Source organism: Trichechus manatus, unplaced genomic scaffold (genome assembly GCF_000243295.1).
Source record: "Trichechus manatus latirostris isolate Lorelei unplaced genomic scaffold, TriManLat1.0 scaffold00026, whole genome shotgun sequence".
Taxonomy (NCBI): domain Eukaryota; kingdom Metazoa; phylum Chordata; class Mammalia; order Sirenia; family Trichechidae; genus Trichechus; species Trichechus manatus.
The window spans coordinates 18,769,306-18,796,882 of NW_004443962.1; the positions used below are offsets into that span (position 1 = coordinate 18,769,306).

General features: G+C 36.4%; 1 protein-coding gene across 1 annotated transcript in view; it reads left to right on the forward strand.

The window, feature by feature from the left end:
- The first annotated feature begins 524 nt into the window (after window positions 1-524).
- The window catches only part of ZBTB20 (zinc finger and BTB domain containing 20), a 920,614-nt gene continuing 893,561 nt past the window's right edge, over window positions 525-27,577 (forward strand). The window contains exon 1 of the mRNA XM_023728689.1: window positions 525-872. The gene's annotated coding sequence lies outside the window, so the exon portion shown is untranslated. The remainder of the gene's footprint in view (window positions 873-27,577) is intronic.

Below are 27,577 nucleotides of genomic sequence, written 5' to 3' on the forward strand. Positions count from 1 at the left end.
GGGCACCCGGCTCCACAGGCCTCGTGCGCCCCAGACACCTGCCGCTCACTGGTCACAGCCGCTGCCCCTCACCCCACAGCCCCCGCGGCCATTGGGCCTAGGCCGCCGCGCGTCATCCTCCAGCCTCGCCGCGAGTCCCGCCTCCGTCGCCGGGTCATTTAAGTTTATCACAAATAAATAAATAAAGGAGGAAATAGAAATGCGTAGAAAGCAAAAGCAGCCGGGAGGGGGCGGGGGCGTGGTGGAAAAGGAGGGGCGGGCGGAGCAGACAACCAAACTTGATCGTGTCTGTCTCCACTAATCATGGCTCACTCCAGTCCGTGCTTACGGGCTCTCTCAGCCAATAATCTTCCAGTTCTCGGATCACTGAACAACGAGAAACGTCTGACCTCTCCCGAGTGGGCGAAGGGGCGACAAGGGGGAGGGGAGTAAGAAGGCTATCGACCAATCACGTGTTAATAATTGTCTGAGTGACGTGTCCGAGTTCCAATGAACGTTTGAGATAGCGGATTGGGCCTCTTCTAGCATCCGAGCAGTGTTTGGTTCTGATGTACATAGGGTCTCTATGAGTCGGAACCGACTGGACGCACCCAACAACAACAGAAGGTGGTAGAAATTAGGGAGGAGGTGGGTGAGGGAGGGACCCAGGGAGGGGAGGAGGAAGAGTGGATTTTGTTTATGGGCGGCAACCTCAGCAGGGGCGTCCCATTTTGATTGGCTCACCGAAGCTCAGAGTGGCATAGCAGCTACCCAATAGTGGGGAGAGATGGAAGGTTCGCGACATGCGGCGCCCAATGCAGGTCTTTCGCCGAAGAAGTAGGGGCGGGGGGAAGTTTAGGAGTTGAGGAAAGAAGATTAAAGAGCGCGAGGAGGTAACGCCAAAAACTCTAATTTGTTGTAGGGCGGGCGGGAGGGCGGGGTGTGTACGTGCCGCGGGGACCCGGCGTCTGCGAGGCGCTTGGAGTGAGGGGCGGCGGGCTGGGGAAGGAGGGGAGCGGGGTGGGGCTGGGGGAGCGAGTGGCGGAATCGCCGCGCGTGCGCCCCCCGCGGTCCCGTGCGCGTCCCCGCACGCGCCCCCGCCCTCGGGGCGTCCGTCCGCGCGCCCGGCGGCGGCGGAGGTCGGGCCCACCTCGGGGAGGGTCCTGCCGCTGGAAACGTGTCTTCTGCCTTCTCTCTGTTCTCCGCGCCCGGAGCTGCCGCTTCCGAGAAGAGGAGCTGCTCGCGGCGCCGCTAGTCTCCCGCCCCTCCCCGCGCACCCTCCCCCGCTTGCCGTGCCCCCGCCGTCTCTGGAGCGTCTTCGGAGAGCTGGGGGGCGGGAGGGCCGGGCCCGGAGCCGCCGACGCCCCTCCAGACGCCGGAGCGCCCGGCCTCGCCTGCTTCGCTTCCACGACTAGCGAGGAGGGGGCTTGGGCAAGGAGGACTCGCTTCCCCTCTCTTCTGCCCGTCTATGGGCCCCTGTGGAAACATTAAAGAATTTGTTTCGATACCTGAGATAAAAACGGTTGGAAGCTTTTTGAAAGTTTAAAAGAGACGCGCTTTCTTACAGTGATGAATGCATTCCTGTCTGGGTGGCTTTCTGGTTCTCCCACCCCGCCCCTACTTACCCAGCTGTTATCCTTTCTAAGGATGCTGAGAAGGCAGGAGGCAGGGATTTTTTTCTAAAAGTTGTATTGATAAACACAACTTGCACAAACATATGCTGGGCACACACATAAACGATAAATATTAGCGAAAAACACAATATGGCGTAGCTACGCTACTTAGCGCGGTAATCTGCTGATCTCTTATCCTGAACCGAGTTGCATGGGGGGTGGGGGGGTCAGGAGCAGGGTGACGCTCTCCAACAAAAAGCTGAATGAAACAGGAAGTTGTTTGGAAGCCTGTGAGTGTAGCACTGTCCTTAGAATCAGCATTGGCTGAAGCTAAACTGAATATGCATGTTAACTTAATAGACGTGCGAGCATTTTCTTGACTGCTACTTAACCATGAACAGTACCAAAATGTTACTTAAGTTGAAAGATTTCTCATTGCGTGGCCACATTTTAAGTTTCAGCAAATAAAATTGGTAGAGGCCTCACTTACCCAGTGTTTTCAGGTGGACTCTATTCTAAAGTTACTGTTGAAACTTGTTGAGATTGAAAGTTTTAAGGAAAGTATAATTACATTGAAAAAAATAAATTCTATAGCTGTAAACACTAAAATGATAAGCAGTCATCGTTAATTTAAACTGATAAATGGTTTGCTTGTTTACCTGTTGCTACCCCTAATCTCAAGTACTCTTTCCTATAATGTAGGAATAGTTAGATAAAACCCCTCTCGCTCCTCCCATGTGTATCTTTGATCAGTCAAGATTTGGTCACTTTCCCCATTTCTCCTTCACTTGTAGGTATTGCAGTATTTCTAGAGAAAAAGAAATAACCAGTTTACATTGATCGTCATACTTGGTTTGATCTTTGCCATTCTTCATCAGAATGTATCAGAGTTGATACACATTCCTCCATACCGCTGTGCTATCTCAGGGATAGTCTTCTCCCAAGGAAACTTTTGGAATTGTCCTTGGAGAATTGCTGATGTAATTTGCTGTTCAGTACTCAAGGTTTAATACCTAAGATAGAGATTGTGATTCCTATTGAGCTTTAGTCTTGAGAACATAGGGTATTCAAACAGGTGAGAAGAAAAAAAGTTTTCTAGAAATATTATAGCTGCTTAGATATTTGGGCAGTTGGGTGTTTTTGGTTTTGTGATTTCAGATCTCATCTTACAGACCAGTGGAATACAGGTCTTTTGCATAGGAAGATCAGGTGACAACTGGCTACCAGTACCCAAAGCAGTACACCTGTCACGGTGAGGTCTTGATTTTAACAGGCTAAAGAAAGAAGCGTAAGACTAAAAATAGTCAAAATTTATCCATATCCAGGTAGAAGTCTTTATGTTTACCTTTCTTGGGAAGTGTTCTAAGATTATGACACCAAGAAAATAGAGGTATCATTCATGTGTACACTTAGCTACTGAAAGACAATCTGAGATTAAATACTACAGAAAGAGAAAGTTTCGTGTGGGGGTTATACTTTTTCTGGTGTGTGTTTAGAACTACTAGTGGATGTGATACGATGCCAGTTTCTTGATTAAGTAGTTAGGTCAGAAAGTTTTTGAAACCCACAGATAGCCAACAACTCTTGGTGTCAAATTGAGAACTTGATTACTTGGTATAGGAAGAATATTTAAGGAAAAACCTGTTTTAAATGAATTATTTTTATCTCAGGAATAAAGCCTTCAGAAAACTTTTTAGCCAACTTGTACTTCCTGGAAAAAAGGTTAGACTGAATTATTAGGTCATTTTGGAGGAGCAAAAGATACAAATAAGGATCTGTTAACATAAAATTTATAAAATCAGTTACAAAGTATTTTGAAAATCTTCGGAGTAAGTGGTAAGGGGAGCTTTTAAAACATTTGTTAGACTCAAAATAGTCATTGTTTTTCTGAAATGGATAGTTAAATTCACCAAATTGTTTCTTAAGTACCACACACTATTCTGGACACTTGGGATATACCAGTGAACAAAATAGATAAAATTACCTGCCTGCGTGGAGCCTAAATTCTAATGGGATGTATACTTTGTGTACTTCAGATTGCTCGGAGAGGAGATTGTTGCCTGAGGCTTTGGAAGTTAGCTGCTTTCTTGTTTTGGGGAATATGATTTGAAAGCTTCCAGCAGGTTGAGTGAGGGTGGAGTTTTAGCAGTTGTCAGTGACAGGACAGGAAGAGCTAACTTTATCCTTTGCACCACCCGTTACTGCCGTGAAACATTCTCCATACATTCATTAGGGCTTTTTGACAGGTAATCTTTTTTTTTTTAAATAATTTTAACCATGTCTTTGAAATGAATAAAATGTTACTTTATATTAAAAAAAAATCCTGTGTCTTGACATTTACTGTAAAATTTTTATGGAGTGTTGTCTAGTTAGCAATGTGTGGTAAAACAAAAGCTAGACTATTTATTTTTGGTTAGAATTTGTTCTAGGAATATTTCTGAAAAATCAAGTGCCTAAATCTTTTCTCCTTGGTGGTTGTATCGGGAGAAGACAGGAATTTATTGTAATTAATTTATAGGTGATATTAGAGAGAAGAGAGGGGCCTGCACAAACTGCTTTGTTATTTAAACCTTTCTTTCAAACTACAGAAGCATTTGATTGGCACTTCACTAATTTAATAGACCACTTGCGATGCAAGAGGAACATTACAGAAGATTTTAGTATTACCTTAAATTTAAGCATTTAGTCTGTAGGTGTAAAAATCCTAGGTTTCTAACAGAAGGAAACGTGGTGCCTGTTTACGGGAGTATATGATTTAACGCTGAGTTTGTTGCTTCAAGTAATTCATAGTTCTCAAGTAGCAAGTTCTGATTCTGGTTATTTTTCTCTGTCATGACAAGTCTTATTTTGTTAACCAAACACAAGTTCAGCTCTTAGGTAGGATAACTTTTTTACAGCAGTTCTTCCTTCCCTAGTCCCTGCATTCCCTGCTGTAAAGGGCTTGCATTTCCGTAACTACTTTAAATCTTTATTTATGTTAATTTGTAGCATAGTTACCTCTTCCATAAATGGTACATATCACTGCACTTTGAGCACCTTGAGGCTGCCTCTGGCTGTTTGTATACAGACCTGCCCCAATCTGAAAGCTATAAATAGAAAGATTTAGGAGGAAAAGCAGAGCCTTTAAAACCAGTGGAATAAATTGTTTTAGCTGAAATCTTATTTTAAAGAGCAAAGTGGAAGAATGGTTATTAGAATGGTAAAAACTAACAACTTTCCCTATTTCTCGTAAGGATGGTTGATCAGTGTGTGTGTGTGTGCATGTGAGTCTATATGTAAGCAAATTTTAAATAAAGACATATTTCAGTACTGGATAAATAATTCCAATCCTGCCCTGTGGTCCTTGACATGGAATACATTCAAAGTTCCCAGGTGATTTTGTTTAACTCACATTGTTAGTTACCAGAACTTTCCTCTGAGCAACACAGAAACACGAGCTAATTAAATCTTTGTAAGTTGCATAATAATTTTGGGCTAAAATGTATTTTGGAAATTTTTTTTAAAGCACTATTGCCTATATTTTTAAAAGCACTATTGTCTATAAAGAGGTTTGAAATGGAAATGCAGAATTCGTAGAACCTGTATCCCCATCATAAGACCGTTGAGAGTTTGAAGAAGAGGTATTCATAGGGCAAAAGGTAAAATCTTGACATCTGTCAAAATTTTATAGTAATAAAGTATGACTAATTCTAATAATATTCATATTTCTAAGGTAAGTGTAAGTATGTGTAGAATGCATTTTAAGTCAAAATTTTGGGTATTATTGGCTAGACACTGTCATTTCTTTGCCAGAGATACTAGGATGTGTGAGGGCTAACCATCTGTCAAGTGGTAGAGACAAAGAAAGGTTTAATATACTAGTCTAACATTTCCACAAACTTGTTTTGAATTGTATTGTCATTTTGTTTTGGCCTTCAAACTCTGTGTTGAATATGCACTGGGTCACTCACCCCACTCTGTTTTATGAACAAATCTATTCAAGGTCTAGATGAGGTTATTGTCAGAGCTGATGTGATCTAGAGCAAGGTAGAATATGTTTTGATTTTGCTTTCATGTAATGATCAGAAACTCAGAAGTGGGCCATCCCCTAGCAGTTATACAAATGACTTTAAGCATACTTACTTTCACCCACTCATTCTTAATTTTGAATGTCTTAATTCTTTTGGTTTATATATTTAAGCCTTGTATTTCAAACCCATTCCTGAGCTATTTGGGGGGTTGGGGGGGTGGAGTAGCAACAGGAATCCAGATTGCGTGTTTTAGGTACAATCTGGTGTGATGTGAAATTGAAACAGCAGATTGGTGAGAAACTTTAGTTTCAAACAAATATAAACTAGTTTATTCAGTGAAGTCATACACAAAACAGTACTCTATATTGACAGGACAACATTTTCTTTCAGTAATTTCCATATCATGAGGTCACCTTGGTTCTTTGTGCCAACAGTCTGTATCCAAGGCATCATATAAGAAAAAGAAACCATAATATTGCTGATTTTAACCATACACTTAGATATGGCAGGCTGCAGTATTATTTATAGCAGTGCTAATTATATCAATAAAAATAGCAATATTAATACTGTGAGTGTCAAAATCCATTCTTGACAGTACGAGGTAAACAGAACTATAGTCAAAGCAGCCAGCCTGTCTCTACTGTCAGCTCATGAATATGCACTTGAGGAAAAATGTACACACAGTTTAGAGTTGGTTGTACTGATATAATCTCTTTTTCAGTTGTGTTTGCTTTAAGGTGTTCTTCATTTCTAACTCAACACTATATTGAAAAGATTTGGATTTTTAGTTTTGAAATTCTTGGTACCCATTTTCTTACTGACTTTGTAAGCAAGCTTCTAGAAATGTACTTACTTACAGTTAAGTGCTTTATAAATTACCAGAAATTCATTTTATGTGTACCCTCATTTTTGGACATAGGTTACCACTGCAAAAGGTAACTGGAAGAACTTCTAACAATTGCACAAAATAAAAGGAAACACAAACTACCACCAACATGCACACTTACACACACAAACACACACAAAGGCTCAATAACTCTCCGGCTTCCTTAAGACATAAAACATGTCCTTTTCCATGGTTTTGGTTTAAGGAAAAGCATAAATTTTCTTTGTAGTTTTAATTACTTACAATCCATTTTTATAATTTTACGGCATTTTTAACTTACTCTGAAGAATTTAAAATCAAGTAAGTAAAAGTCATTAAATCCAAAGAGGTCTTTTAACTTGAAAGGACAACATCCAACTTCTCAATCACTCATGAATTAGATTTAATTCTTGCTTTATTGCACCATTGTCAGAAATCCCAGATGTAGACATAGGAGAGGTGGTTCTAGGTCTCGTGCTGCCACTAACTAGTTGTATGATCTTGGACACAGCATAATCTGTCTGAATCCGCACCTCAGTTTATTCATCTGAGAAGGCAGCACAGCTAAAGAGGGTATGACCTAGCAGAGACAGAATCCATTCAAACTGAGGGAGATTCTACTGATCGGAAAGCTGCTGTGCCCTCTACTTTGGTTTCAGAAACCAATAGCTGGCTTAAATGTCGGCCACCTAGGACCTGGAATATAGAGAACACTGTGGTTTTGGCACAAAGACATGATCAATACTTGCCTAGAACTAGGAAGTAAGTTTAGGTTGAGTACAAAGAAATGCAACCTAGAGTAATAACCTATGTGGTAAACCTGAGGCTAGCTGGCATTTACTGAGTGCCTACTGTGTACCACATTATGTGCTTTATCTAATTTAATGTGTGAGTAATCCTCTGTAATAATTTTTTTCCACCGTATTTTATGAATAGGAAACTGAGACTGAAGTTTTCCAAGGTCACAGATGAAAATAGAGAATTCCCAGAAAAGATTAATCTATGGATCTCCAGCTTCTGGCATAGTGCATACACTTGAGTAGCTGCTGAAATATATTCTGAATGAATGGATAATTGTTTGTTAAGGGAAATAAAGCTGTTTTTTAGACACATGTCCTAATTTTCCTGATCTTTGAGTTTTCAGTCAGAACAATAAAATTCTCATTGGTGTCATTCTCAGTGAGACAATACTAAATTTTCTGAGAGATTAATTTTGTCTTACATTTGTATGATTTTTAAAATTAGAATTCCTCATAAAAACATTAGAAGATCTTTACAATGCAAGCTTGCCAAATTTGTCATTTTATTGAAATCACTGTTTCTGGGGCATTTATAATCAGAGTTTCTGTTTGTTGTCCAGTTTTCAAATACCAAAAAAAAAAAAACAAAACCCCAAAACCCAAACAAAATAGAAACTCTGTTAGCTTCCCTAAGGATTCAGTGGATATATGGAATGAAATACATTCAATTATCCTTTACTTTTATTTCATTATGTAATGTAGCCTTTGATCTCCTAGAAGCATCATCTTTTCTTATTTGATAACTATTCCCTTTCCACCTTCATGGATTTGGTGGTTTTAAATGAACTCCTCCAGGATTGCGGTGGAAGAGAGTCTAGACTTCTATTATGTAATTTTAACTTTGTCATTATATCGAAAGAAAAGTTCAGTTTTACATGATGGTATAAATGCATTTCTACCAACATAATTTGCTCAAATCATCAGCTCAGGTAAAGACCCATGAGTTTGGATTTAGGATACCCAGCATAAGTTAATGAAAAAGGAATTAGAGAAAAATTTTAAATGCATTTTTTTCCTTCATATAACTTAAATGACATCAAACCAAGTGAAAGCAGATACGTATGCTGTGTGTGCATATATTCTCATATACCATTATCTACAAGGTGCTAAAGACTTCAGAAGTTTTTAAGAGATAATAATCTTTGTTGAGTTATACTGCATGTATGAGTTGAATCATCTGAATGGAGTCAAAGAATAATGAAGACTATACCATCACTTATGTCTTTTCCTTATAAAAATATCTCTGATATTTTCTTCAGACTCTTATTTTTAGTGCATTAGAAAATATAATGTAATAATTAGTATGCTCAATAGACACCTCACTGGGAAAAGCATACTGCGACGTTAGAAAGATGGTCAGCATTCACCTTATGCGTCGTGCCTTTCCCCTTCTGGTTACTGTCATTGGTTCCCTACTTGGGTTCTTGTACTTTGACATGTGTCACCTAGTCTTCTAAACAGCTGTATTGTTCACATCTCACCTTCCTTTATATACTTGATCCTCAAAGAAGTACTTTTGAACATGCTGTTAATAATCTTTCTTGTTCTAGTTGCGGGTTGAGGAAAGCAAGGCAATACTATGTTGAAGGGGTGACTTGAGCTGAAAAGCAGGATGGAAACAAACAAAAAAATGAACAGGATTCCAGGTTCTTCTGATTCACGTATTCTACATTATAGTTTCAACGTTTATTAAAAAGTAAATTGCCAAAGTGTATAAAAGCTAAAAATAAATGGTTGTTGATTTTCTGTCATTTGGGTTATACATACCTCTGTTTTATCTGTCAATCATGTAATGAGTTTTATTATACAAAGATGGGTACATCAAATGTAAAGTGAATTTAATTCTGTTTGGTGTTTTATATTACATTTAACTCGTTTACTTCAAGACTCAAATTCTTTGACATTCATCAGTCGGGAAATGATCACATTTAGAAAGATACTACACTGAACTGTGGTTCCTCAAGGGCATCTTTATACCCTTGTACTTAGCACAGTACCTGGCACACAGCAGGGATTTGGTAAATGTTTGTTGAGCAGGATCTTTTGTATTTATTCTAGGCAGATTACGTTGATCGTTGCTTATCAGGCCATCCATTCCCTTATTTTCTATCGACTCCGGTTCAAGTTTAGCATTGTTGTAATTGTTACTACCATGTAGGCTTTCTCTGTACTTTTCCAAGACTCAAACATTTTTACACACGCACATGATATTTTATCCTTTTAGATACTTAAATTCTGTCACTAGAAATTCTAGTGCATGATTCAGAAAACAAATATATTAGAGTATTTTCCGTCAGTGGTAAAGCAAATCTGCTACAATCAATTTAGGATACTGTGTTGAATAGACTATACAGAATTACATTACCTGCTGATTCAAGGATGAAACCTAAATTTCATATCCTGTAGAATTCCTATCTGGATAATAGGACAAACAACCTAAAATATTTTTTGCACATCCTAGTTTGTGACTGAGATTTTGAAAATCTTACATGAGCTTTCTAATTCTTAAAAAAAGAATGCTCATAAAATTTCATACAATTAAAAAACAGTTTATTTTACCTTATCTTAGTTGCTTAGAAGTCTAGTCCAGTGAGACACTGTAGTATTATGTGATATTATATACTTAGTCCTTCTAGACAGCAGAAAAGACAGCTGGGCTATGAACAATGTAGAGGTATTGTCACATAAACCATAGTGTAGGATATATTTAATTCCTATATAACAGCTAACGTGCTTTTTCATATTTATAACACTTTTGCTAGTTAGAGTTACATGATTGGCCAAAGTCATAATTTGTCTTTCTCTTAACAAACTACAGCAAATTGATGGGAATTTGTTTCCAAAACAAAAGATAATTATGTCCTGGAATAATTAAAACTGGTATTGCATTAAAACTTATTCCAAATGATTAATAGCTGTAGTACATTTTAGGATCTGTATCCAAAAGCATTCAGAAAACATACTGTCATTACTGGAATATGCTTTCTGAGGAAACTAATGACTCTTAGGAAAAGTTATAATGAATCGTCAGACACATACGTCCACACACACGCACACAGACTTTTTTTAAATTAAGGATTCTGAAAAGAAGGCGACCTATATGTGGCCATCTTCCCTTTCACTTACAATTCCAAGCTGGTTGCTTTTCTGCATCAAATGGCTGCTGAGATCTCTGAGCAACTGCAGTGACACCTTTGACAGAAAACCATTTTTGACACTTTTTCTAAAAAGTGGGTTGGGCAAGCAACTAGCAAACAGTCTAGAGTTAAAGCTCAGAAAGCAGCAGACATTAGGAAGAACTTGGGCTTCAGAGGTCTGTGAACTCCCGTGGAAGAAGATCAGTATTTGCTCAATTTGAGTATTCATGTCTTCCTGACTAGCTAAAAAGCCAAGGTAGCTGGATGAGATGACCGAGTCGTCTCTGTCCCTGAAACTGAGAAAGAATAGAGGGATGAAAAAAAAAACAAGAACAACCAGTTGTCCTGAGTCGATTCCAACTCGTGGCGACCCCCTGTGACAGGACAACAGAAATCCTCTACGTGCCCTGGCAGGGAACTGACAGGCTGTTGACTTTTGCTTTCTACCACCCATGATACTTCTGCCATTTGGGATACTCCAAGGAGCCCTGGTGGCACAGTGCTTAAGAAATTGGCTGCTAACCAAAAGCTTGGCAGTTCCAAGCCACCAGCCACTCCTTGGAAACTCGGGCAGTTCTGCTCTGTCCTGTAGGGTCACTATGGGTCGGAATCAGTGCCAGCAGGTTTGGTTTTCTTGGTTTGAACAAGCAGATGTGAGCTCCAGTGAGTTATCAAACAAAAATAACAGTCCATTTAAGGGACCAAGTATGAGAGAGAGAGAGAGGAAGAAAAGGAATGATGATGATAATGAAAATCTGTACACGGTAATTCTTCACACTTCATGGACGTATATTTTATATATATTTCAAGCTGCACGTTTGATACTAAACCTCTTGACATATCAGTAATAGAACATGTTACTGATAAAGCTATCAAAGCCTCAAACATACAAAATGGTGGGATCCATGGAAGGTGTGAAAGGAGCCCTGGTGGCACAGTGGTTAAGTGCTCGACTGCTAACCAAAAAATCAGCGGTTCAAACGCACCAGCCACTCTGTAGGAGAGAAGTCCTGGCAATCTGCTTCAATAAAGATTAAAGCCTAGAAAGCTCTATGGGGTAGTTCTACTCTGTCCTAGAGGGTCGCTAGGAGTTGGAATCGACTTGATGCACAAAACAACAATGGAAGATGTGAATACACTTAACTGTGTAAGGTCTAAAATGGGTTTTCAGAATTTCGGTGTTTCTTTTTCTGGTCATTAAGGAAAATTCTTTACTCTGGTACATACTCCTGATGACCTCTTGTTCTAGTATAGGGATATTGCTGTTTTGAGTGGAGTCTGGGCCTTCACATCTGGACATTGTGTTTAGACTTAACAAATGGCCCTAGACAGCTAAGCACAGCTGTGTTATCTGTTGTTATATTTCATTGGAAATTCTCCTTTGTAATTTATAGTGACTATAGCATGAATACTTTAAATACTAAAATCTTTTAGTTACCAGATACCAAATTTGTCTATTTTTATGGGGGTGTGTGAGTATCAGGAAATACTTAAACATTATGATTCATTTGTTAAAAACAACATTAAAAAAGAATAAAAATATTTACATTCTTTTATTACAGAAACATGGGCATAATCTTTACACTCTTAAGTCTATATTCTGCCTTACTATTAAGTATACGTAGATTCTGGTTTGGAGAAGATGGAATGGATGAATGTGTCTAAGTCTAAATAAATGCTTTCTATTATACCTGCCTTTTTCAAAGAGTACTTCTCCATTTTAAAAAATTCTTGCCCCAATAATTTGGCTTTTACTTTCTCCATAAATATTCATGGTATTTCACTAGTCTAATCTCCTTCAACTTCTCTACTTTTCTTGCAATAATAGAGACAATGTTATAAGAAAGCTGAAAAGAACTTAAAAGGGACATCAGTTTTACTTTGCATTTCTTTAAATAGACCTCAGACAAGGGTAGTAGTAAAAACTATCTGAACTGATTCTGTTTGGTATTATGTATTCCACCTAATTAAACCATTCCAATAAATCAGACACATTTTCAATTTCTATTTCTGCATTGGTAATATTAATTGTGAATTAACAGCAATTATGATGGATGTGTTTTTTATGTATCTCTTGACTCTTGCTTAACAATAGTGACGCTACTAGGACAGTGGTTGTATGGTGTCGAGTCGATGCCGACTCACAGGGACCCTCCAGGACAGCGTAGAACTGTCTCATAGGGTTTCCAAGGAGCGGCTGATGGGTTTGAACTGCCAATCTTTTGGTTAGCAGCTCAGCTCTTAAATCACTGAGGACAGTGGAAGGACTTTTTAGTATATACCATATGCATACGTCACTGCCAGTCATCTATTGTTTCTTTTCCTCTGTTCAAGAAGATTTCTAATCATTCATGATCATCCTCTCAATGTGAGTTGCAGCTTGGTAGAGAACACCAAGGAAATCTGCAAGTGATCTTATCCTGGAGAAACCAAAGTGATCTCTTAATCCTTAATATTCTTTCAGTTTCTTGTAAGTACAGAAAGACATTTCTTTCACTTCAGAGTAAACCCTGAGAACTATCATCTTTTATCAAGATCTTCGACTTCACTTTGGAATGGGCTGAGACCAAATCATTATTTTTTTTTTGTATTGTAATTAACATTCTAAAATATGCCACCCATCATCCCATTCAGTGGTCAGTTCAATTTATTTAGTTTATCCTCCCAAATCTCTGAATTTGTTGAGTCATTCATGCTTAATTTTAAAACTATAGCTGTTGTTTTTTTCTCCCTCTTGTTCTTTTTTCTTTTTAACTGAGTTTTAACTTGACCAAATAAAAATCCTTACTCGTTTATACCTTTACATTTAAGTCTTCACATTATTGTTTCCTTGAATAGCCTCGATCAGTCTTTTTAGCCCAGATAGGACCTCATGTTTGGAAATGAATAAACACTATAAAGTGTGGTCTGTGAAACCAGAAGCATCCACATCACCTGGGGTCTTAGAATGCAGAATCTTAAACCCCATCCCAGACCTAATGAAGCTACACTTCATTTAACAGGATCTCACATGTTTCATATATGTATTAAACTTCGAGAGGTACTGCTAAAGAGCTTATTTTAAAGAAATTTGGACTTCAGGTGTACAGACTTGGTTTATCATAACCTGGTTGATGGTCATTGTTCTGTGCATTGTCTTCTTTGATTTCATGGTTTCATTCGTTTGTTATTTTTAATCAAAATGAATGCCTATGAACTCAAGACCCAAGCAAAGAATTAGAACATTAACTAATTTAAATGTATATGGTCTTTCCTTATCCTCACGGGCACTCCCCAACCAGAGGTAAGCACTCTCTGAATTTTGTGTTTATTGTTCCATATATATATATATATATATATATACACACACACACATACATATATATATATATATATATATATGGAACCCTGATGGTGCAGTGGTTGAGAACTCGGCTGCTAACCAAAAGATTGGCAGTTCGAATCCACCAGCTGCTCCCTGGAAACCCTATGGGGTGGCTCTTCCCTGTAGCATCGCTGTGAGTTGGAATCGACTTGATGGCAATGGGTTTTGGTTTTACCACTTAACATGTATGATTAAATAACACATTAATATCATGCTATATTCATCTAGAATTAGCTTTTTTTTTGGCTCTCAAAATTGTATTATTAGACTCACCCATGGTGTTGTATGTAAGTGTAATTTATCTTCACTTCTATATAATATTTGTGACTATACCACAGTTTACTCATCCTTTCTCCAGTATTTAGTTGTTTCTCATAGTACTGCTATAAACATTTTTTTACATGTCTCTTGGGGACGTTTGCAAGACATTCTCTTGGGTTGCTGGATCACAGGGTGTGTTTACATGCATTGTGCTCTTACCTTACCCTCAGCTTTGCAGGAGATTGTCAAATTGTTTTTCTAAAATGGTGTTTATTACCCATTTACACTCCTACCAACAATGTATAAAATACCCATGTTGATCCCTAATCTCTCTAACTCATGATACTATCAGATTTCTTAATTTTTGCTAGGTGAATGGATAAAAATGATCTCATTGTAGTCTTAATTTTTATTTTCTTATTTACCAGTGAGGTTGTGTACATGTTATATGAGTTTTCTGTGACATACTTGTTCATGTCTTTGCCCGTTTTTCTTTTCTCCTTCCTTTTAAATTTTTTATGATTGTTTTCTGTTGATTTGCATGAGTTCTTTATATATTCTAGATACTAATTCTATCTCTTTTGGTTTGTAGCTTGTCTTTTCACTTCCTTTAAGGTATTCTAATGAACAGAAAAATCTTATTTTTATGTAATAACACTTATCATTATTTTCTTTTATGATTAGTGCTTTCTATATCTTGTTTTAAGAGCTACTTCCCTGGAGTTGATTATTGTATATTATATAAGGATGAAAATTATTTTTTTTTCTAACGAATTCCCACTTTTCCAGCTCCATTTATTGAATGTTCTTGCTTTCCACCAGTGATTTAGCATGCACCTGTCAGGTAGCAAGAGCCCATACGTGTGAGGGTCTGTTTATGGGCTCTCTTTTCTGTGCTCTTGGTTGGTTTGACTGTCCCTATGTCAATTATACATTTTCTTAATCACCAGAGCTTCATAATAAGCCTTATATCTGGTATGCAAGACCCCCCCCATTTTGTTTTTTTTTTAGTTCTACCTTTTCCTTGAATCTCTGCCTTTTTTTCCCCTAAGCTAAATTTTAATGTAGAAACTGCATGCTTCATTCTTTATATATGCAATATAGTTATCAGTATGTACTATTTTGTAATACCTGCAGAGTTTTCCAGAGAAATTCTTACTGTAGCTGCTCATTTTGCCTTACTGTTCGTTGATAATGCTAGCCTGCAATATTTAAAAGCAAAAAGCAAACAAAAACAGTAGCAACAACAAACAACAACAAAACATTGTTTTGCCAGTCTTAGAGTATTTGAACTAACTTAATTTGAATACCACTCCATATTTAATCAATTTATTTAAGATTACGAATTGATATTATAATTTCTTAATTTAACAAAATATAAAACATACAGTATTCACTTCCATTACTTTCAGCAGCTATTCATAAATCTAAACATTTATTATTCCAGTGTCATCGCATCCATCCAGGGATTATTATTATTACATTATTAACTAATTCTTTAATAGTACTAAGTGCCAGGCAATGTTTTAAGTGCTTAACATATTTTAACTCATTTATTCCGTATGACTTCATGAGGTAGTCACCATTATTATCCCCATTTTATAGACAAGAAATCAAGGCCAGGAGAGGTTAAGTAGCTTGGTAGCTTGCTTATTAGGGGTCCACATGGTATGCCCATGTAGTGCTAAAGAATCTTTTCTTATGAAATCTTCATTGGATTATGCTTCAGCAGAAGTAAATTTATGATGGTTAGAGACCCCAGCCTTCCCTCAGTCCTGCCCAAACACCTAATATTTTTACTCAGGAGAATCAAGTTAAACATTAACACCAAAGTCATTCTAGAAAAGGCATAGAAGAAATAAAGTATATAACCTTCAAGAAGTATGTAAACTTGTCTTGGAAATGGGGGAGCAGATGTATGGTTACTGATTTTGAGTAATAGGTTGATTGTACATGTGACATGGCACCAGGTCTCAGGTCATATTTGTCTTTGGCTGGTGGAACCTCCTTCACTCTTCTGCCTTTTTCCCTTCTCAGATGTCCAGAGCTTATAGAGTGGTATATTTTTCAAAGGATGGACAAATATTCTGCTTCATGTTTCTAGTCAAGAAACATTCTTTGACAATTTAATCTGCCTCCATTCTTAATCCTTTGTGTTTCTAGGATGCTTACTTCTTTTGTTTTCTATTCTTAAAATAAAATATATGATACGATAGGTAAATGATATGTTTTATTAATAAGTCATATATTAAAACATCTTCAACTATTAATCTGCTATTCTAGGTATTGTTAAATTATGCAAAGGGAAGATGTTAAGAAAGAAGTTTCTGTGGGATGGAGTGAAAATAGGTACTCACAAATATTAAGAGATGATGGCAAAGACTGAGATATAATTGAGACTCCTAATACTTCTACTCTGTGCTGACCAGATCTCTTAAGGCAATGTAGACTTAAGAAAGTAGAGGAAGAGCCTTCACTGACCTTGAGTGGATGCAATAGGGAGAGGGGCATGATGGTATGGCACACAGAACTAGTCTATGACAGATTATTTGGGAAGGAGCAATAGTTAGAACATTATGGAAAATCCTGCATGTTTTTCACAATGATTGGGATTTTGAGGTAAATTATAGGCCCTGACCCTTGGATTGATACATGTCTGTCTCAAAAGTAGGTGTTTGACATTGGAAATTAGTGTTTAGAAAAGGCAGACCTTAGAGGAGTAAGGGGTAGGTGGTAAGTAATCTAGTTATGTAAATGTAGACTTATGGAAAGGTGATTGTCAGTAGGGGTTGAGGATCAATAAACACTGAGGTACTTAAAATAGGATATAACCTATAAGGGATAGAAATATATTAATCAGGCTGTACAGATAGTTACGGGAACATGTGGTGAGAAAGAAAAAGAATAAGGATCAATGTATAGATTGTCTTTCTAGACAAATGTTCATTGGAAAAGCAGAGGAGCATAATGAATAAAAGCACTGTGGGGTTGTGATACCCTCTGACTGAATTAAAATCCACAGAGAACAAGGATATCTTCAGAGATATAGAACTATAATCAAACCCACTGCCATCCAGTCGATTCTGACTGATAGTGACCCTATAGGACAGAATAGAACTGCCACATAGGATTTCCAAGGCTGTAAATTTTTATGGAAGCAGACTGCCACATCTTTTTCCAGAGGAGTGGCTGGTGAGTTTGAACTGCCAACCTTCCAGTTAGCAGCCAAGTGCTTTAACCACTGCGCCACCAGGGCTCCTTATAGGACTACACAGAGATATAGTTTAACTTGATTTATATGAAACATAGGAATATTGTTGATTGAGGAAAATGTTTAAAATTTAAAGGAAAATGGAGGGCAAGAGATGGCCATGTAGTAACATTTAGCTGAGGAGGATAAATAGGAGAGAATTAGACAGTCTCTGTCCATTGGATTTGCGCTCTAAAGTCAATAAGGAAGGCCCAGATAGAGAAAGAGAAAGTATATCTTGATATTTAAACTCATGCTTTAAAACTTCAGTTGGATCTCAGTATTCATTATTTCATTTTTAATTCTCTCTCCTCCATCATAAATCCATTTTCCACGTTACCTGTCTATTTTTACCTTTTGTTTCATAAAGAAAATTGAGACTATCCAGCATGATATTGTTCACATGCTCTTTTCAATGAAGATGTTTTGCATATGTTTGTATTTGCTGCATGGCCAATTTCTAATTCCTTCAACATTTAGAAAGGAAACTGAAGAACCCTCCAAGGTCTATAAACACATACTTTCGTCAAGATTACAAAAAAAGATCACTGGACTTGAAAAAAGTCACCTTATATTCTAATTTAAAATCTAAAATTAGGGAAATTTATCCAGCACACAAAAAGACATATTTCATGGGAAATAAAATTTTATAGTAAAAATAAACTGAGCTTTGCAAATAAACTTAAGACTTGGAGATAATGAAATTTTGCAAGAAATGTAAACTATTCTTTCTATAGCTACTTATTGGAATATGATACGTTAGTGATTATGTGAATTTAAATATGATGAATGAATATATTCTTCAAACATAGTTCCATTTTTAGAACTATAATCTCAATGAAACTTTACATCTTTTCCTGCCCCACTTATTTGTGTCAAACTAAAAAAAGTTGGAAAATAATTCTTTAAAATGCCCTCCTTTCCCACAGACACTAGTCCCATTGATTGCCAAGTAATACATCTAGATGATCCACTAACAGACTTCCACTTTATTGTTGCTGGCTCTTGTATTTATTTGCCTCACAGTCTGAAATCTTTCTGGTTCAAGTCTCAGTAGATAACAGGCTGAAAATATTGCTTCCATCTTTCTTTTCCCTTATCCCAAAGATGCTTCTGTTCTTCATCTGAAACAGTTTAGTCATTCCAAGGGAGAAAAAAATACACGGGTGACTAAAGGTAAGATAAGAAGCCCTGGTGGCGCGGTGGTTAAGTGCTTGAAAGATGGGTAGTTTGAACCCACCGGCAGCTCTATGGGAGAAAGATGTGGCAATCTGCTTCTGTAAAGATTACAGCCTTGGAAACTCTATGGGGCAGTTCTCCCCTGTCCTGTACGGTTCCTATGAGTTGGAATCGACTCCACAGTAGTGGGTTTTTTGGTTTAAAGGTAAAATATGAAAGCTAAAATGTGAATTATACACTATTATGGTCTGTTTGAAAATGTCCATAATGAAAAGATTTTTAAAAATGCAGGCAGAAAAATAAAGTAAAATAAATCACCCCAACCAACAGATGGCTTGGTTGCCCAGTTATAACTAGTAGAAATACAGTTATAATTACAAATATAATTTCAGGGCAGAAACTATACAACTGACCTTATCTCAACAGGTTATAATTTTAGGTTATTTACTATGGTCAGCCCAGGCTTTAAAACACTTTGAATTATCACCTTAAAGGCAAAAGCTCAGTTGGAAAGCACAAAGCAGGCCAGCTTGTCATCATTTCCCATTAATTCTGAAGTGTTGTACGTTTTCAAGTCCCTACTCTATTTCTTTCTCTGCTGATTACAACCAATTCGAAATTGTGGCTATTCCTTGTCATATTAGCTAGAATACTTGGATCTGACTCAAGGACTTCCCATTTCCTCACTTTTTTTTGGCATTTGCGTCCAGTGTACTTAGTTTACTGCCTTGAGTCAAGCATGTTATCTGTGCCAGTCTGTTACAGTGGTTAGAGCACTGAGCTGGGGGTCATGAGACCGAGTATCTAGTCCCAGCTCCATGATGAACTAGCTTGGTGACTTTGGGCAATTATTTCACTCCTTCAAACCTTTTTCCAATCTGAAATTCTCTTCAGTTTCTCATTGAGGATTTTTAACCATCCAATGCTTTTTTTTTTTTTTTTTAATTTGCCTTTCCTGGACTAAGACACGGAGTCCTAGTGGTGCAGTGGTTAAATGCTATGGCTGCTAACCAAAAGGTCAGCAGTTCAAATCCACCAGCCACTCCTTGGAAACCCTATAGGGCAGTTCTGCTCTGTCCCATAGGGTCACTATGAGTTGGAATCGACTCAATGGCAACAGATAGACCAAGGCACTGTGCTATTCTGTCATCTGCCCCCATCTGTCCTAAATATATTCTGATGGTCTCATCCTCCTCACATCTTCACTTTGTATGTTTATGTTTCCAAAACCACTATTGACTTTTATTATTTAAGTGCCATATATAAATCTGACTCTTCTTAGTAACTCCAAATAACTAATTTACAATATTCTCTCCCTCTCTCAACAGTCTATTTTAGAATGATGGTGTTGGGTAGAGGAAGAGCAAGGAATCATAAAAATGAAATATTTGAGAAGTACTTTATTCATCGTAGAACTTTAAATAGGAAGTTGATACTTAGACAAAGTAGAAATAAACACAAGCTAAGATTTATTGAGTGCTGATTATGTATCAGGCATTGAACTTACTGAGCTTAGCATTTATGGGTTCATACTCTGGAATTAGTTTGCTTAGTTTAATTCCTGGTTCTGATGTATTAGTTGTAAAACCTTGGACCTCACCTTTCTAATCTGTAAAAGGTATAATCAGTACTTAGAAGGATTTTCATGATTATTAAATGAAATTATATATATTATAATATTATAATTATATAATATTATATATATAATCAAAACTGACTTGATGGCAGCTGACAAGAACAACAACATTAAGGAATATATAGATCATCTCATTTAATCATCTGAACAACCCTGTGATCATTAAGTTCTTTAATAATAAGTTTCATTTTAAAGATGAGAACAGTGGCTTAATGCTGTTAAGAGGGTTGTCTAAATCCAGAATACATGCAACTTTAACTTTTATGCTCTGTTTCCTCCTAATTAGTAAGGAACAGATGCAAAAGAAGCTAAGGATTCAAACAAATGATTCTTTAAGTGTGATCTTGGGATATGGCCCCTGGTTTCATCTAAGTGATTGACTAAGCTATTCTCTCAGAAATGGTTAGATGAAGTGGGGATCATATTTTAATCGACTGCCCAATATTTTAAATGTACCTATCTTTCCAATATCATTTTGGAAGAAATAAATTGAATTAAAGCAATTTAATATATCACTAAAGAATATAAAATTATACTCTAAATTTTGAGAGTTAATTCACACCTTGAAATGCCATAGTCCTAAGTTTGGCCTATCTTCCTTAACTTAATGTTTTTCAATAAGAAGTTATTTTCTATGCAAGTGTTACAAAAATATTTGAAAGCACCAAGTAAAGTCTCAGGTCATAGAACCACTAGTGATAAGAACATGAATATGTCCTTGCTTCACTTTGGGCATAGGTAAATAATTTATTAATATTTATCATCATTATATAGTCTTTCTTAGTGTAAAACCATCCTGCATGTTAGTTCTGGCTTGGGCTTCTTTATTATAATAGTTGGGAAGCAGACTTGTTGGAATGGTGAGTACTCTGGGTGACCTAGGTGAAAGTCTCGGTTTTGTAACTTACTACTTGAAAAATTTTGTGCAAATTATTTAATCTCTCTGAAGCTCAGTTTATTACTGTGAAAAATTAGATAATGGCAAATTACTTCACAAGGTGGTAATAAGGATTAAATTCAATAGTTGATGTGAAGGAATTTTAGAAATTGTCAATATGAATCGTTACTAGGAAGAAGAGATTCATGATAAAACAAAATTCGAGAACCTCTGGTTTAGAAAGAAAAGGAGAAAATGGATTATTGTTTAATGAGTTTTTGCTGTTGGTCAAGTATGTTATATCTGTTCTTGCTTAATACTGTTACCCATTTTTGTTAATGAGGAAACCAAGATTCAGAGAGTGTAACTTGTTTAAAGTCACTGCTAATGAATGTGCAACTTTGATTTAAATCTAGACTTGCTTGACTTTAAAGCTCATATTCTTTCTACCAAATCACTAGAGATGGAGTGTACAGTATATAGTAATTAAAAGTAAGATAAAAAGTTAATCTTTTAAGGACGCCCTGAATAGCTAAAGCAATACTGAAGAAGAACAAAGTAGGAGGTCTCACACTTCTCGATCTCAAAATTTACTACCCAGCCACGGTAATCAAAACAGCCTGGTACTGGTTCAATGACAGACACATAGACCAATGGAATAGAATTGAGAACGCAGAAGTAAATCCATCCATCTACAGGCAGCTAATCTTCGATAAAGGGTCAAAGTCTATTCAATGGGGAAGAAACAGTCTCTTTAACAGATGGTGCTGGAAAAACTGGATATGCACATGCAGAAAAATGAATCAGGATCCATACCTCACACCATGCACAAAAACTAACTCAAAATGGATCTAATAACTAAATGTTAAAGCTAAAACTATAAAGTTCCAGGAAGATAACATAGGGTAGAAACTAGGGGACCTAATTCTCTGCTTGAACAGTGTATCAAAGAAGACTAAAGATGCACAAATGGCAGAAGATAAATTAGATAACTGGGACCTCCTAAAAAGTAAATACTTATGCTTATCAAAAAAAACTTTGCCAAGAGAGTAAAAAGAGAACCTACAGACTGGGGAAAAAAATCTTTGGCAATGATATATCTGATATGGGTCTAATCTCTAAAATATATAGAAAACATCTACAACTCAACAACAAAAAGACAAACAATTCAACAAAAAAATGGGCAAAAGACATGAACAGACACTTCACCAAAGAAGATATTCAGGCAAGTAACAAACGCATGAAGAGATGCTCCTGACCATTAGCCATTAGAGAGATGCAAATCAAAAGTACAATGAGATAACATCTCACTCCTGCAAAAATGGCAATGATAAAAAAAAAATGCTGGCGAGGTTCTTGGGGAATTGGAACTCTTACCTCACCATGAAAAACAGTATACAGCTTCCTCAAAAAGCTAGAAATAGAAATACCATATTATCCAGCAATCTCACTCCTAGGTATAAATCCTAAAATATAACAGCAGTGATAGAAATAGACATATGCATACCTATGTTCATTGCAGCATTACACACAATAGAAAAAAGATGGAAAAAACCTAAGTGCCCATCAACGGATAAATGGATAAACAAATTGTACATACATACAATGGAATACTACACAGCTCTAAAGAATAACGAGGAATCCACGAAACATAACATGGATGAATCTGAAGGACATTATGCTAAGTAAGTCAATCGCAAAAAGATAAATATTTTATGGTCCCACTATAGTAAAAAGTCAAGAATAGATATACACACAGAAAACAACATTCTTTGATGGTTACCAGGGATGGGAAGGAGAGGGAGGGGGAATAACTTTCTAGATAGTAGACACTTTAATTTTGCTGATGGGAAAGGCAGTCCTAGATACGGGTGAAGCCAGCACAACTTGACCAAGCTAAATAAAGACACTAAGAAGTACATGAGAAAAAGCAACAATTTTGGTAAATGCTGTAACATATACAATTTTTCAACAAGAGAAAAACAAAAAATATGTGTGTTTATGTAGCTATGGATGGATATATGTGTATAGGAAGGCATATGCATGTATGTGTATAGGAATGCACATGCATGTGTAGGTGTATCTGTAGGCATACGTGTATATATATATGCGTTTGTGGGGCTGCATATGTATTCACATATGTTAAAAACCACGTAGGGGCATAGTTACGGAGGCTTTCTAGACATAGCTAAACAACTCACAGGATTGGTTTACTGGGTTAGAAGGTTTGGGACCATAGTCTCAGGGATCAATGTAGTCAATTGGCATAACATAGTTTACAAAGATAATGTTCTACATCCTAGTTTTGTGAGTAGTATGTGGGGTCTTAAAAGCTTGCAGGTGGCCATCTAAGATACAACTTTTGGTCTCTACTCTCTGGAGCAAAAGAGAATGAAGGAAATGAAAGGCTCAAAGAAGAAACTAGTGGCAATAAGGACTAATAGCAAACACAAACCACAGCCTCTTTTAACCTGAGACCAGAAAAACCAGATGGTGCCCGGCTACAACTACTGACCATTCTGGCCAGGAACACAATAGAAAGTCCAGGATAGAATGGGAGAAAAATATAGAACAATACTCAAATTCTTAAAAAAGCCCAGACCTACTGGACTGATGGAGACTAGAGGAAGCCCCAAGACTATCACCCTAAGATACCATTTGAACTTGGAATTGAAGCTATTTCTGCAGGTCACCTTTCAGCCAAATAATAGATGGGCTTATAAAATGAACAGTATGACCCATGAGTAATGCATTCCCTTAAACAATAAACTGTATGAGACCAAATGGTCAACATTTACCCAAAAGCAAAGATGAGAAGGCAAGGAGGGGAAGGGAAGCTAGATCAATGGTATCAGAACAGAATGGAAATAATGAGAATGCTGACATATTGTAAAAATTGCAACCAATGGCACAGAACAACTTACATAAAAATTGTTAAAGGGCAACCTAAGTTGCTGTGTAAACTTTTACCTAATAAACAATAAAATTATTTTTTAAAAAGTTAATCTTTTAAGTTTTTGTTAAGCAACAATGCTGTACATTTATTCCTCCTTTATTTTCTCTAAACATTTCAAACAGATTTGCTTATTTTTTTTCTTTATAATAGTACTGTGAGTTGAGTAGGAAAACTGAGATTTTAAATGTGATTAAGTAATTAAATATTGTCTATGACATACTCGTTTTCCTCAACTTTGGATTTCTTATCTGAAAAAACATCATGAAGAGCACTGATGGTTTATAGAGCACTTAATAAATACTTTATAAAAATTCAAAATTCTTAATTTTAGTGAAGCAAATGGTATATTCCACTGACAGTAGGAAACATATTATGATTGATTCTTGGTAGTAATACCTAGGCAATCTTGATTTCACATTCATTGATGAGTACTGCCTGCTTTATGCAGAAAAAAATCCCTGTGGGAACCAGTATTTAAACATGTCTTATCCTCTGAATAAGGTCTGAGAAAGGCACGTTCCTTTAGTTTGAGTAATAAAAGTGTAGGTTACACAGAGGGGTTAAGTAAAGGGGAAAGATTGGAGAAGCTAGATTGTATTCAGCCTCCTTCTAAGTCGACTAGCTTTTCTGTGTAGTTTATTTTGTTGGAAGTGCATTCTCTTTTCTAAAACCTCAGATATACCAGTACTTAAATATAAATAAAGAGACACATTTCAAAATCCAATTAGAAATTATTTTTGGATTATCCATGCCTTATTTTATCTGTTAGTACAAATAATCAAAGGTTATTGTATTTTCAAAAGCTCTGGTGATTGTTACTCTTCCTGCAAATGTATAATGGAGTATCTATAAAAATAAGGATACTTTGCAATGCTTGTGCAGTTAATTGATCAATCTTGTCAATACAGAATTTGCCAGAACTCTTAAAGATAATATACAGCAAGTTATTTTGGTACCATCATGTATATTTATTCAACATTTATTTAATTAACAAGCACTTAATGCGTTCAAAACATGTGCTTTGCACTCTGAAGGTAACAGGGATGACTACAACATGGGTTTGCTGTCAGAAACCTTGAAGTTTTGTGAAAAATAGGCATGTAAACAATCAATTCTATTTGTCCTAATAAGTATTCCTTATTTTCTATAATTTATCTCTTTCCTTGGGAAGTAAACTAGTATTTTTCAAGTGCCCATTATGTGTAGACACTCTGCTCAAGAATTAATACATTCTATGTGCTTAGAATGCACATTGCATTTGCACACACTTTGGAAGTCTCAATAAAAGTTATCTATAATTATCAGTCTAATCAAAATAAGTGTTATATAGCTGTTCTTATTTTATAGATGAGCAATATGAGGTTCATGGATAAGTAATTTGCTTAAGGTTACAGGCCAATAAATATTAGAGTGTCATTTCAAATTCAGAATTATGTCCAAGGTCCAATCTCTAGGACAGTGGTCTCAAAAACAGAGTGCATGTACCCTTGGTAATACGCAAGATGACGTCCTAGGGTTTGAGAAGAGGATTTCAAACTTTTATGTATTTTTTATTTGAAAAATACTTCTCAGTCTAAGAAAGTAAAATTTACTAATATTTTATATGCAGATTAATGTTGGCAGTATCAGAGCATCATTTATCACGTAAGTTATGCAGGCATCCTGAGGGGAGAATAGAAGTCCATTTGCTTTAATAGTTGGAGCCACTGAATTATATCTGTGCCTAGTATCTAGCTTTAACTAAACTAACTCTTACAACACAGTCAAGTGACTGAAAAAAATAGCAAAATAAAAATAATACTAATACTCCAAACACATGTAAACAAGAATGTCCCCAATACTTATTATGAACATTTTCTCAGCCACTTCACAAAGTAAAATAATTATGATTTAATCATATTTGACAATGAGTCAACCAAAACTAATTATCAAGAAGGCTATTTGAAATATGCATTTATATTCACTACCATTAAAGATGAACCTTGCTTTTAGTGTATGGCATGCCTTGAGATACTGTCTAATGATGGTGGAATGCCATGCCATTGATAAGGCATTAAAACCTAACAATCCAGATCATGAAGCAAGCCCTTTTCAGCAATGTTTAATGTCACATGATAGTCCAGATTTTACACAGTTATCAAACTTAATGTGCAAAAGCCTTGGGGGGATTTTTTTTCCCCTTTTTTCCATCATTCTTTTTTTTATTCTTCCTCCCTCCTTCCCTCCTTTCCTTCCTCCCTCCCTCCCTCCCTTCCTTAATAGGGAAAGACAAACACACATACCATTGGAAACACTGTTCTTTCCACAACAGCAAAAATGGCTGAAATAATGCAGGAAAATAATATTATATCACATTTATTTGTCAGCAAATGCTGTTAGAAGATGCATGGAAAGCATTGTTGAAGATTCGAAGAAACAAGTATTTGAAAAAATTTATGTAGTGTGGAAAGTTTACAGCTGAATACAAGTACAGATATTTCTAACATTTTAGCCAATTGTATTTGCTAGATTCCATTTCAGTAATATGAATAACTACATTTTTATGAACCACTAAAAGGAAAATGTACTCGAGAAGATACCTGCTATAGTAGAAAAATACTCTTTAGGTAAAACAATGCATTATGGGAAAAAACAGCTGTGTTAAGTGTAATCATAGAGTGGGTGGAATAGAAAAAGATTTCTGGGTAAGGTGAGAGGCTACTTCAAAATATGAAATATATTCATTTGTCATTCATAGGGAAACTATCTTAGCAAATAAATTGAAGTCAAAAGTGCATACAAGTGCTGCAGGATACCATTGATGTGGTTAATTTATTGTTTTTAAAATAAGAGCTTTAAAATGTAGTAGAAAAAAATGGAATAAAATATGGGAAACCTTAAAATATTAGTCAAATCTTCACAATTTTTGGTACTAAGATGGGGAGTGGCCATGAATATCATTTGTCCCCTGAAGCTCACTGGTTATCCAGCGGCAGAGTATTGAGAAGCGATAGCAAACTAATAGCTACCAGGAAGTTTTCTTTTACAGAATGACAGGGGTTCTGATTTTGCTTACCTTTTCTGTGACGACAGGTGGCTGTCAGTACTATGCTCTGTAACACATTTTTTTAAAATAATAAATATACTCATCTCTCTTTTTAAAGTAATGGTACTGTTAACAATGAGTAAGAACATAACTACTTTCTGAAACACCCGTGGTATGGAGAGAAAATTTTAATACCAAATATTTATAATTATTATAATGTGATTTGTTGCCAAAAATCAATATAAGTGTAAAACTCTAGTTTCTGTACAGTTTGAAACTGTACAAAAACTTACATCTGCGTATTTTAAAAATGTGGAACTGAATTTTATAACTTGTTTTAAAGGCTTCCAAATGACATCTTTAAATAGGTTTTAAAATTCTTTTATTAAAATAACAAAAATGCAATACATACCTATTAGTTTCTAAGAATGATTGACATCTGGGAAGATGGAAATTTACTAGCCAAACTTCAGCAAAATCTTTGACATATTGGTAGATGGGACTGAGAACTGAGTGCTGTGATTTAGTAAGCATAGCCAATGATGCTCTTCTTGGGGGTTCTCCCCCGCCCGATAACAACCATTACATCTAAGTATCACAGTAACCTGTATGTAGTATCAGATTT